This window comes from Microcaecilia unicolor, chromosome 1 (genome assembly GCF_901765095.1).
Source record: "Microcaecilia unicolor chromosome 1, aMicUni1.1, whole genome shotgun sequence".
Lineage (NCBI taxonomy): Eukaryota > Metazoa > Chordata > Amphibia > Gymnophiona > Siphonopidae > Microcaecilia > Microcaecilia unicolor.
The window spans coordinates 627,201,476-627,213,538 of record NC_044031.1 but is presented as its reverse complement, the minus strand read 5'-3'; the positions used below and the strand labels follow the sequence as shown (position 1 = coordinate 627,213,538).

General features: G+C 42.7%; 1 protein-coding gene across 1 annotated transcript in view; it reads left to right on the top strand.

The window, feature by feature from the left end:
- The window catches only part of ADCK5 (aarF domain containing kinase 5), a 186,032-nt gene that overhangs the window by 37,991 nt on the left and 135,978 nt on the right, over positions 1-12,063 (top strand). The window lies entirely within an intron of this gene.

The window sequence follows — 12,063 nt, the reverse complement described above, 5'->3', positions numbered from 1 at the left end:
GCTCTGTTTGCTTCTTCACTGTCTGGTACTTTCACGGTTAGATGATTGTAATTTCATTTTCCAGGGCTTACTTCTTTAAAATATTAAGAGGCTGCAGTTAATTCAAAATACCTCTGTTAACTTACTCTACAACGCAAACAAGTATGATTAAGGTACCCATCTCCTGATATTGGATCCCTTTCAAAATATATACTCGTACTCATTAGATCTACTACTCTAGGTTGCCCTTTTTTTTTTTTTTAAACCATATTATTACCCTATACTCCAACTCAAACTGTTGCTCTCATATCAAAACCTTAAGGTTGTTTTGTCACGTCTTCAACTATTGAATCACTTTTCAAAGTGGGTTACAAACATAAACAATCGTAATACATAACTTATCTCAAAAAATAAACATCCTATATAATAATTTGTACCTCCAACGTTCTACGTCTGGATGCCTGGGTTCGTAACATCCATAACCACTCATTGCCCCACCCTCGCGTCAAAACGTAATGGCGTCAGAGGGCGGAACACTGAGAAGGAAGGGAAGCCAGCGCCAGCCAGCCAGAGAACATTCAAGTACAAATCGAGGGGAGGAGAGAATCGCAAGGGGAGGGAGGGAGGGAGGAAGGGGAGGGCAGGGCAGAGGAGAATGGATGGGATGGGAGGACAATAGAGGAGAGAATTGCAGGACACGGATGGCAGGAAAGAGGAGAATTGCTGGACATGGAGGGGAGGGAAGAATTGCTGGACATGGAGGCATAGGCGCCGACTCCGTGGGTGCTGTGGGTGCTCGAGCACCCTCAATATTTGACCCACCCGAAGTCCCAGAATGCTTTGGTATTGCAGCCTGCTCACTTGATCACCACAGAGTGCTCACAAAATAAAATACTACAGATTATTTTGGATTCGTATTGGGTAAATGAAAGTGTTTATTAGTACTTTAAACGGAAATCATTATTGTTCCAACTACACAATGATTAAGAAATGCACACACTAATCGAGTACATTACTAAAGAAAGGCTATAGAAAAGTAAAATAAGATTACACACACACACACACACACACACACACACACAACACACACACAACACACACACAACACACACACCACACACCACACACACAATGATGCGTCCATCCACAGAATGTGCCCCAAAGCTCAGTTCAGGGTAGAGATATAACCCAACCCATCCCCACCCATCACTGTAAGAATTTAAGGGTACATAAAAGAAAATTCCACTCAGCTCCCTCAGTCGCTCTCTGGATTTCAGCCACAGCACTGTAGGCAAAGAAGGAATGGAAGTTGAAACTTGGAACACTCTGGTGTGCACATGTAAGATTTGTCTCTGATTTACTGGCACTGTGTGCTGAGAGGTCACCACATGCACGCACCAGTAGGTCAGGTAACATCTGATGCTCATGCCTGTGTCAGAGCTGAGGTCTGCTCATTAGCCCGGGAGCAAAGAGGATTAATTGTAGCATAGTAAGTGACAGCAAATAAAGACCTGAATGGTCCATCCAGTCTGCACAATAGTCACACTCATCATCAATTCATGATTAAATCAACGAGTGTGATATTATATACTTGATTATGGTCTTTCTTTTGTGTTTCTGGAACATAGACCATAGAAGTCTATCTGGCCCTATCCTTATGTTCCAACTGCTGTAGTTGTCGTTGAAGCCCACTCCAGTCTATGCGTCTTCTCATTTGTGGGACACAGATCGTAAAACTCTGTCCAGAACTGTCCTTATGTTCCAGCCACTGAAGTTGCTGTCTAAGCCCTTTCCAGCCCATCCTAAACCAGACTTCCATATATTAGACACAGACCATACAAGTCTGCCTGGTATTGGCCCTAGTTAATCACAGCCAGAGTCGCCATCTAAGTATTACTTCACATATCCACACACATACAGCCATTTAAGGTTAGGTTTTTTTATAACTTCCATTTTCTAATTAGAGATCCTCTGTGTTCATCCCACGCCTTTTTGAATTCCATCATCATTTGTGTCTCTACCATCTCCTTAATGGAAGACTTTCCACATTTGTGCTGTTAAAGCAAGGAGGAGGAGAAGACAGCACTCAAAGAACTTGGTACTCGGTAGATGGAGAGGCTGGTGCAGGTGTAGCTTACACTTCCACGGGAACCCCATAGGGGCTGCTTCCGTCCCCACGGGAACCCCACAGGAACCCCACAGGGACTGCTTCCGTCCCCACGGGAACCCCATAGGGGCTGCTTCCGTCCCCACGGGAACCCCACAGGAACCCCACAGGGACTGCTTCCGTCCCCGCAGGAACCCCACAGGGACTGCTTCCGTCCCCGCAGGAACCCCACAGGGACTGCTTCCATCCCTGCGGGAACCCCGCAGAACTTCTTCCGTCCCTGCAGGAACCCCACAGAACTGATTCCGTCCCTGCGGGAATCCTGCAAACCCCGTTCCCGTGCAGCTCTCTAGTTCAGGTAAACAAACCACTGGCCAGGTGGCTTATCTCCCGAACCTCAAGCATACCCCGCCTCCCTCCTGCACAAGCTGGCTTCAGAGGCATTCCAACCTGTTCTTGAGATGTGCCTTATCTTATATGGAATTCGCTCGGAGGAGGGAAAGGTGAGTAGTGGAGTGCCTCAGGGATCGGTGCTGGGACCGATTCTGTTCAATATATTTGTGAGTGACATTGCTGAAGAGTTAGAAGGTAAAGTTTGCCTTTTTGCGGATGATACTAAGATTTGTAACAGAGTGGACACCCAGGAGGGAGTGGAAAACATGAAAAAGGATCTGCGGAAGCTAAAAGAATGGTCTAAGGTTTGGCAACTAAAATTCAATGCGAAGAAGTGCAAAGTGATGCACTTAGGGAGTAGAAATCCATGGGAGACGTATGTGTTAGGCGGTGAGAGTCTGATAGGTACGGAAGGGGAGAGGGATCTTGGGGTGATAGTATCTGAGGATCTGAAGGCGATGAAACAGTGTGACCAGGCAGTGGCCGTAAGTAGAAGGTTGCTAGGCTGTATAGAGAGGGGAGTGACCAGCAGAAGAAAAGAGGTTTTAATGCCCCTGTATAAGTCGTTGGTGAGGCTCCACCTGGAGTATTGTGTTCAGTTCTGGAGGCCGTATCCTGCTAAGGATATAAAAAGAATTGAAGCGGTGCAAAGAAAAGCTACGAGAATGGTATGGGATTTGCGTTACAAGACGATGAGAAGAGACTTGCGGACCTGAACATGTATACCCTGAAGGAAAGGAGAAACAGGGGTGATATGATACAGACATTCAAATATCTGAAAGGTATTAATCTGCAAACGAACCTTTTCCGGAGATGGGAAGGTGGTAGAACTAGAGGGCATGATATGAGATTGAAGGGGGGCAGACTCAAGAAAAATGTCAGGAAGTATTTTGTCACGGAGAGAGTGGTGGATGCTTGGAATGCTCTCCCATGGGAGGTGGTGGAGAGGAAAACAGTAACGGAATTCAAACATGCATGGGATAAACATAAAGGAATCCTGTTCCGAGGGAATGGATCCTGAGAAGCTTAGCCGAGATTGGGTGGCAGAGACGGTGTTGGGAGGTGGGGATAGTGCTGGGCAGACTTATACGGTCTGTGCCCTGAAAATGACAGATACAAATCAAGGTAAGGTATACACAAAAAGTAGCACATATGAGTTTATCTTGTTGGGCAGACTGGATGGACCATGCAGGTCTTTTTCTGCCGTCATCTACTATGTTACTATGTCTGGACCTTACCTGAAACAACTGTTTCAGTGTGATAGCTCTTACACTTTGGACCAAACTACCTTTGCCTATTCGATCGGAGTGATCTCTTAAAGACTTTAAATTGGCATTAAAAACTTACATTTTTAACCAAGTGTTTGAAACACATTTTAACATCCTGATCGTTCATCCACCAGTGCTATTATGTTCTGTGTAGTTGTGTGTCTTTTTTACCCTCCTCTTCTTTTGTGTCTTAGCTTAATGTGTTAGTATCCTCTGCTGCCTATGAATTTTGCAATAATATTCAAGAACATGTATTCTATGTGTTCAGTTAAGCGTTTGATGAACCAGTCTGGTGGGTTTTCCATCATGTAGTTTCAGCAGCTGTCTAGTAGGCAACTGGTGTGTGCATATTTTGTCAGTAGTGCTTTATCTGAGCCGGTTTTTGGTATCTTGAAGGAGGACCAGATGCTGTCTGCCTTGATGTGCTCCTCATTGATTTCACATTCATGTAGGAAATCTACTACTACTAGTACTTAATCTATGAGTGCTGTTTGTGTTACAGCTAGGTTTGCTCTTCTTTTTATTTCCTCAAAATATTGTGCAAGCTCATCTGCTGTTGGTGGGGGTTTTTTTTTTCATTAGCAGAGCTTGTGTGTTCAGTACATTTTTCATTGGTTTGTATATATTTTTTTCATGATTATCTTTTCTGGGCGCACATATGTGCTGTAGTATTCCGCTTTGGCTCTTTTTATGATGTGTTTGTACTTGCTTAGGGCTTTCCTCCATGTGGTTTTGTTCATGTCTGATTTGTTTTTGGATCATTTTCTTTCCGGTTTCCGGCACAGTTTTTTCATCTTTAATAGTTCCTCGTTAAACCAGGGGTTTGGTTGTCATTTTCTCTTTGTTTTCATTTTCAGTGGTGCTATTTCATTTAATGTGTTTCCACTTAGTTCATCCCAGTTTCTCATGACATGAATTTTAGTGGGTATTTGGTTTGTGTGGCCATTCATCACTGTTGACCAAAGCTATGGTTGTTCACTTTTCCTCTGGTTAGGGCAGTGTGTGGTGTCCTCTTTTCTCTGTTTTTGCCGTTCTCTTTTCATTGAAGTGTGAAGGTGAGTTTGTTGACCATGGCACCTCTGCCCAGTTATGATTCTCTATTATATGGTTGTTGTTGGCTAAGAATCTTTAAGCTAGTATGTCTAATTTATGACCTTTTACATGAGATGGCTGGTACCGTTCCATTGGTTAAGAAAGTTTGTTAGAAACCTGGTGTTGGCGTCATGTTGTTTGTCTAGGTGTGCTGGGCACATAGTATCACCTACTAGAAGGATATTCGAGAAGTTTGTGCAAATGTTTGATTTGAAGTCGTCTTGGACGTTGGACCATCTTCCAGGCTGGCGGTAGAAAAGTATACCACATAATTGATCAGTTAATGTTGAGTCTGTGATTTTGCATGCCATGATTTCAATCACAGGGGATATATGTTCAGTTATGGTTTGTACTGTAAGGAAGGATTTATATATTAAGGTGACCCCCGCCTCCTTTCTTTTTAATTCTGTTAATTTCTGTTATTTTATATCCCGGTGGGTATAAGTCAAGCAGTACTGGGTCATCTCATTTGCAGCTACATTTTTGTTATGAATAGTATAACTATTTGCTCAGTTTCAATCCAGTCTCTAATTATGGTTGACTTGTTAACCGCTGATTTCGCATTTATGTAACCTATAGGAATAGGTACATATGTATCAGTGTTGATGTTGGTGTATTTAACAGTCTGTAAATGTCTGTGCATTCTATTTATTTTTATGTTGTGGCCATTACAATCATTATTTGTGCTTATCGTTTTGGTATTGGTTAGGGTGTTGATCTCTGCTTTGTTTTGATTTTTATAATTTGGTCTTTACAATGGGTGGGGGTGGGAGGCATCGTCTTGCTGTGATAAGTACGGGGATTTTGTTCCATTCATTGATTAAGGTATCTTGTAACCCCATTAACCATAGTTTTTTCTGCTGCATGATAATACTATGATCTAATATTGGCCATAATGGGATATGTTGTGGGACTTGCACTAGAGTGGTGGTCAGGGGCGTAGCTACGGGTGGGCCTGGCTGGGCCTAGGCCCACCCAATTTCAGGCCAGGCCTGCCCAGCGCCAGCCCCAGCACCTATTGCCGGCCACTGCTGCTTTTCCTGTTGAGCAGCAGGGCCGGCGCTACAAAAAGAAGAAGCGCTAACGGCGCTAAGGACGAGAAATGTTAAAAAAAAAAAAAAAAAATAAAAAGCGCGGCACCGGCAGGCACTGTCTAGGCAGCCTTGAGGCATTGGCTGCTGGCTCGCAGGCTCCTCCCGTCGACGGGAGGAGCCTGTGAGCCAGCAGCCAATGCCTCAAGGCTGCCTAGACAGTGCCTGCCGGTGCCGCGCTTTTTTTTTTTTAACATTTCTCGTCCTTAGCGCCGTTAGCGCTTCTTCTTCTTTTTGTAGCGCCGGCCCTGCTGCTCAACAGGAAAAGCAGCAGTGGCCGGCAATGGGAGCTGGGGCTGGCGCTGGCATGCAGGGCGGACCTCGTCGAAGAAAAGAGGGAAAACATGGAAGGATGGGGAGAAAAAGAGGGAAAACAGATGGAAGGATGGGGAGAAAGAGGGAAAACATGAAAGGATGGGGAGAAAAGAGGGAAAACATGAAAGGATGGGGAGAAAAGAGGGAAAACATGAAAGGATGGGGAGAAAAGAGGGAAAACAGATGGAAGGATGGCAGAGAATGAGGGAAAACATGGAAGGATGGGGAGAAAGAGGGAAAACAGATGGAAGGATGGCAGAGAATGAGGGAAAACATGGAAGGATGGGAGAAAGAGGGAAAACAGATGGAAGGATGGCAGAGAATGAGGGAAAACATGGAAGGATGGGGAGAAAAGATAGAAAACAGATGGAAGGATGGGGAGAGAAAGAAAACAGATGGAAGGATGGGGAGAGAAAGAGGGAAAACAGATGGAAGGATGGGGAGAGAAAGAGGGAAAACAGATGGAAGGATGGCAGAGAATGAGGGAAAACATGGAAGGATGGGGAGAAAGAGGGAAAACATGGAAATGGGGGAGAAAAGAGGGAAAACAGATGGAAGGATGGGGAGAGAAAGAGGGAAAACGGATGGATGGGGAGAGAGACTCTGGATGGAAGGATGGGGAGAGAAAGAGGGAAAACAGATGGAAGGATGGCAGAGAATGAGGGAAAACATGGAAGGATGGGGAGAAAGAGGGAAAACATGGAAAGATGGGGAGAAAAGATAGAAAACAGATGGAAGGATGGGGAGAGAAAGAGGGAAAATGGATGGATGGGGAGAGAGACTCTGGATGGAAGGATGGGGAGAGAAAGGGGAGAGGCTGGAAGGATGTGGAGAGAGAAGGGACACTGAACAGAAAAGGGTAGAGTGATACAGAGACACTGGTTAGAAAGAGAGAGAGAGACATTAGATGGAAGGATCAGGAGAGAGGGTAGATGGATGGAAGGATGGGGAGAGAAAGAGGGAAGACGCTGGATGGAAGGGTAGGGAGAAAGAGGTGACACTGGACGGAAGGATGCAGAAAGAAAGAGGGGAGACTACTGGAAGGATGGGGAGAGAGAGGGGAGACTGGAAGGATGGGGAGAGAAAGAAGAGAGCTGCTGGATGGAAAAGGAGAGTAGTGAAAGGCTGGAGAATAAGAGGAAGGGGCATGGGGAGAACAAGGGTGAGAAAAAGATGAAAAGCCATAAGTAGATGAAGGAAATTAAAGAATGGATAGGAAGAATGAATTAAATCAGGACAGAGAGAGAGGCAGAAAAATATTGAAGAAAGCAAAGAAAAAGGAGAGAAAAATGAGAAATGGCCAGGAAACCGTGGCAGAAGAGTTAAGCGAAAACGAAGGAAAGCAGAATCTAGAGACTGGGAGCGACACAATGAGAAAAAGTAAATGGCCATACAAGAAAGGTAAATAAAATAATTTTATTTTTAATTTAGGATAAAGTAATATGGTACCTGTGTTAATGAAGTTTCAGAGACCAATACTTCCTTCCTTAGGTCAGGCGAGGATACCGTAACAACATTATACTGACCTGAGGCAGGAGGTTTTGGCCTCTGAAAGCTCACTGAAAAGGGTGTTAGGCTATTAAATAAATTTTTCTGAAATCTGATGCACTGAAAAGCAGCACTTTACCCTGTGTGACAAATGCATCTGATTAGCATGACTAAATTTTGCTGGGGGAGGGGGGTAGAGAGAAAATTTTGTGCCCACCCACTTTGGGTTCAGGCCCATCCTAAATTGGCAGTCTGGCTACGCCACTGGTGGTGGTAATTAGGGGTTAATTGCCGGTGTCACCAGTGATCTATCCAAGTTGCTTAGTAAGCTTGACTTTATTCCACAGTTTCTCCTTAATGCACAATGGTGCAAATTGTGTATTATAAAGACTGAGAACAGGCATAAAAAAACTTGTGACAGGAATCTGATCTATCGTATCTAGGGGCTCCGCATTCAATCAGAGCTGGACACAGAGACAATGAAAAAAGAGTGTTTACCTCCCTGTTATTTGGTAAGGTTTCTCATTCAAGCTGATTTGGTGTGGGGAAGGGGGCGGGGTCTGCAGAGTCATATATTTGGGGAGCAGAAATTCGAGGCTGAAATCTGGGAGAGCATATCACAATGAGAAGTCACAGGCTGATATGTATGAACCAGGAGAGAGACTTTGCGGTGATTGTGTCTCATGATTTTATGATAGTGGAGCTAAGAAGGTAGTTAGTGTTTGAGAGTTAGAGATTCATGGGTTGACTGAAGCTAAAAACAGTTAACAGCTGAGAGAAACGTATTTGAAGACACCTTTTCTGAATACTGTGTATGTCTGTTGATGATAGTAAAATAGAGTGGTTTGGGTTTGTCTCTCAGTTCGTCATGTTATCAGGATGGGTCAGAGGGAGAGTAGCTGTGAGAATGCCACTATCTCAGACTTGACTGGTAAAGGGTACACTACATACACCAATAGACGAAATTAAAGTGTGCTGGTGTTACTCTGAAAGTTCCTTTCATTTTTTCATCTCTCTGGAACCATTGTGCTTGATAAATGATATCATGCAGTTTTAATACTGTGTATTCAGCTGCATAATCAACATCTCACAGCAGAGCGGTCATTTGAAATTTCATTTATTCGGAGAATTAAAAATTGCTAGCAAGAAGAATGTCCATTAGACAGACCACCAACAATCAAGCCAGTTTTCCTCTCATGAGTTTCTTCTCTGTCTGAAGAATGTGCAAGATTATATAGACATTAAAAAAAAGCTTACATCATAGGGTTAGCTAAAATTCAGTTCAATAGGTCAACAAACTAACAAAAGAAAGAGAGACCTTCACCATTAGCCAATCACAGATGTGTTTCAGGACAACTATTGATAAGAACAATCACTGATGTCTTCTTATCTATCTAAATCATTTTTTAGGCAGCATGTGAGCTGGAAAAGAAAACAATGGTCACTATCACATTGCCTTGAGAAATGTACTCTTATTCATAAGGCCTTTTAACTACAAATAAACAGCTTATTTCACATTGATTTAGCCTCCTTCTAAAATCAGTGAAAAATCTGAGGGCAGCAGGTTTCTCTCATATAACTCAGAGGAAATGTCTTCCATTTTTTTTAGACTAAAGATATTAACCCTAAGTTTTCCAATTCACTCTTCTTGTCATATGATCTCCTTTGGGAATCATTTAGACAACATTCATCAATATTCATTAGGGCTTCTATTTCTAACATTATTTCTTCGCAGTTTCCCCCATCAAAGGATAAGTCTTCATTCTCAGTCTGCTCTCTAGTTAAGTGATTTGTAAAATACATAATGAGTCATGATAGGTGTTTTCAATGTGGTTATCTGTCTAACAAAGTATTGGAGATATCGCAAACACTGCAATCCCACACAAGTTATTAGTATTAATATAATTACTACAACTATTATCTGTACAATTTTTCTTGTCCAAGAACCAAAATTTGGTAACCAGGACCAATCCCAGACACTTTTACCCGTATCTGAGCTTTCTGGAACGTGGGTTAGGTTCTCAAGATAGGCTGCTGAATGCAACAATATCTGAGATTGGTCATAAACATAAACACAACAACTACTAGTGTTTATGATGGCACAGACACCTCCTTGGGCAGAAAGTAAATAATCTAAGCCCAGCCTGTTTTGAATAGTAAATTCACGTATTTGGGTCATCTCCTTATTAATAAGCTGTATGTCTTGGGCTAGATCATGAGCCATTATTTCAACTACAGCCTGAAGTCTTCTTACTGCATGAGTAAGAGTCCTCATTCCGTGCCAGCACCTCTAAAGGGACTTGACACTCTGATCATTCACTATGATTTTAGATTTTTCTAACTCTCATTTCTGCAGTGTCCTAGCCTTACTAGTGATCTGGAAAACATGTGGTTGAGGTATAATTTCTGAATAATTATTATGTTCGGTCAAATGTAGATACACCTCCACTATTATACATGTTCCCCCCCATTCAGGTGGCAATCGCTGATAGGCTGAGTGACCACACAAAAATATAATGTCCCTTTAAGGCTTCTTACCTTCAGGAAAGAATGCCTTTTCCCTCAAATAACCAAGGGACTGTGTAACATGTGCACAAAATCCAGGGTATCCAGTTCACCAGGGATTGTAGTAACCTATAAAAAGGGCTGGAAACAATTTGGCCTTGATGCCATAAGGATCACAAATTGTCTTATCAATTTGAATAACCTAAAGTATCAATTTGGATGGGGTTTTGCCTCCCATCTTCCAGGGAATCACTATAGTTATTGGGAAGTCATAAGAACATAAGCATTACCATACTGGGATAGATTGAAGGTCTATCAAGCTCAGTATCCTGTTTCCAACAGTGGCTAACCCAGGTCACAAGTACAGATCCCAGAACAGTAAATCAAATTTTATGCTGCTTATCCTAGAACTAGCTGTTGAGCCCGTCCAAGCGGGCTAGCTTTGGAATGGGAGGGGGGGGGAGTTCCGAGCCCCCCCACAGGTCGCCGCCACCGCCCCTCCACCCGGCGTGAGCACTGTCTTTATTGAACTTACCAGTAGAGACTTCCCGCTCTGTCCCGCCCCCGTCATCACGTATTGATGCGGGGGTGGGGCAGAGAGGGAAGTCTCTACTGCGCATTTGCGAGTGAGTACGCCACTCGCCTTTTATATGTTTGATAGGCATTGGATTTTCCCAAGTCCATCTTAATAATGACTTAAGGACTTTTCTTTAAGGAAATTATCCAAGCCTGTTTTAAACCCTACTAAGTTAACTGCTTTTACCACATTCTCTGGCAATTAATTCCAGAGTTTAATTGCTCGTTGAGTGAAGAAATATTTTCTCCAATTTTGTTTTAAATTTACACCTTAGTTTCTTTGCGTGTCACCTAGTCCTAGTATTTTTGGAAAGAGTAAACAAGCAATTCACATCTATCTGTTCCACTCCACTCAGTGTTTTATATACCTCTATCATATCACCCCTCATTTGTCTCTTCTCCAAGCTAAAGAGCCCTAGCTGCTTTAGCTTTTCCTCATAGGGAAGTTGTCCTATCCGCTTAATCATTTCCGTTGCCCTTCTCCATACCTTTTCTAACTCCACTATATCTTTTTTGAGACATGGTGACCAGAACTGCACACAATATTCGAGGTGCAGTTGTACCATGGAGTTGATACAAAGCCATTATAACATTCTCAGTTTTGATTTCCTTTAATAATTCCTAACATTCTATTTACTTTCTTAGACGCTTCTGCATTTTGAGCAGAGGGTTTCAACATATCAACTATGATACCTAGATCCTTTTCCAGGGTGATGACTCCTAGTGTCCAACCTTGAATCACATAAATATGGTTTGGGCTCCTCTTTTCCACATGCATCACTTTGCACTTGCTCACATTAAACATCATCTGCCATTTGGTTGCCCAGTCTCGTAAGGTCCTCTTGTAATTTTTCACAATCCTCTTGTGATTTAAAACTTTGAATAACTTTGTGTCATCAGCAAATGTAATTACCTCACTAGTTATTCCCAACGCTGTATCATTTATAAACATGTTAAAAAGCAGCGATTTAATCATTTAACCAGGTTTACTCATTTGTTATATCTTAACAAAATGTTGTTAATATAACTGTGTTCTTGAATGTTTTGGAGTACATGTATAATTTTTGACATAACATCTGAATAAAAATATAAAGAAAAAAACCCAGTGTTTCCATCACAGACCCCTGGGGAACCCCACTATTTACCCTTCTCCATTGAGAATACTGACCATTTAACCCTACTCTCTGTTTTCTATCTTTTAACCAGTTTTTAATCCACAATAGGACATTGCCTCCTATCCCACGACTTT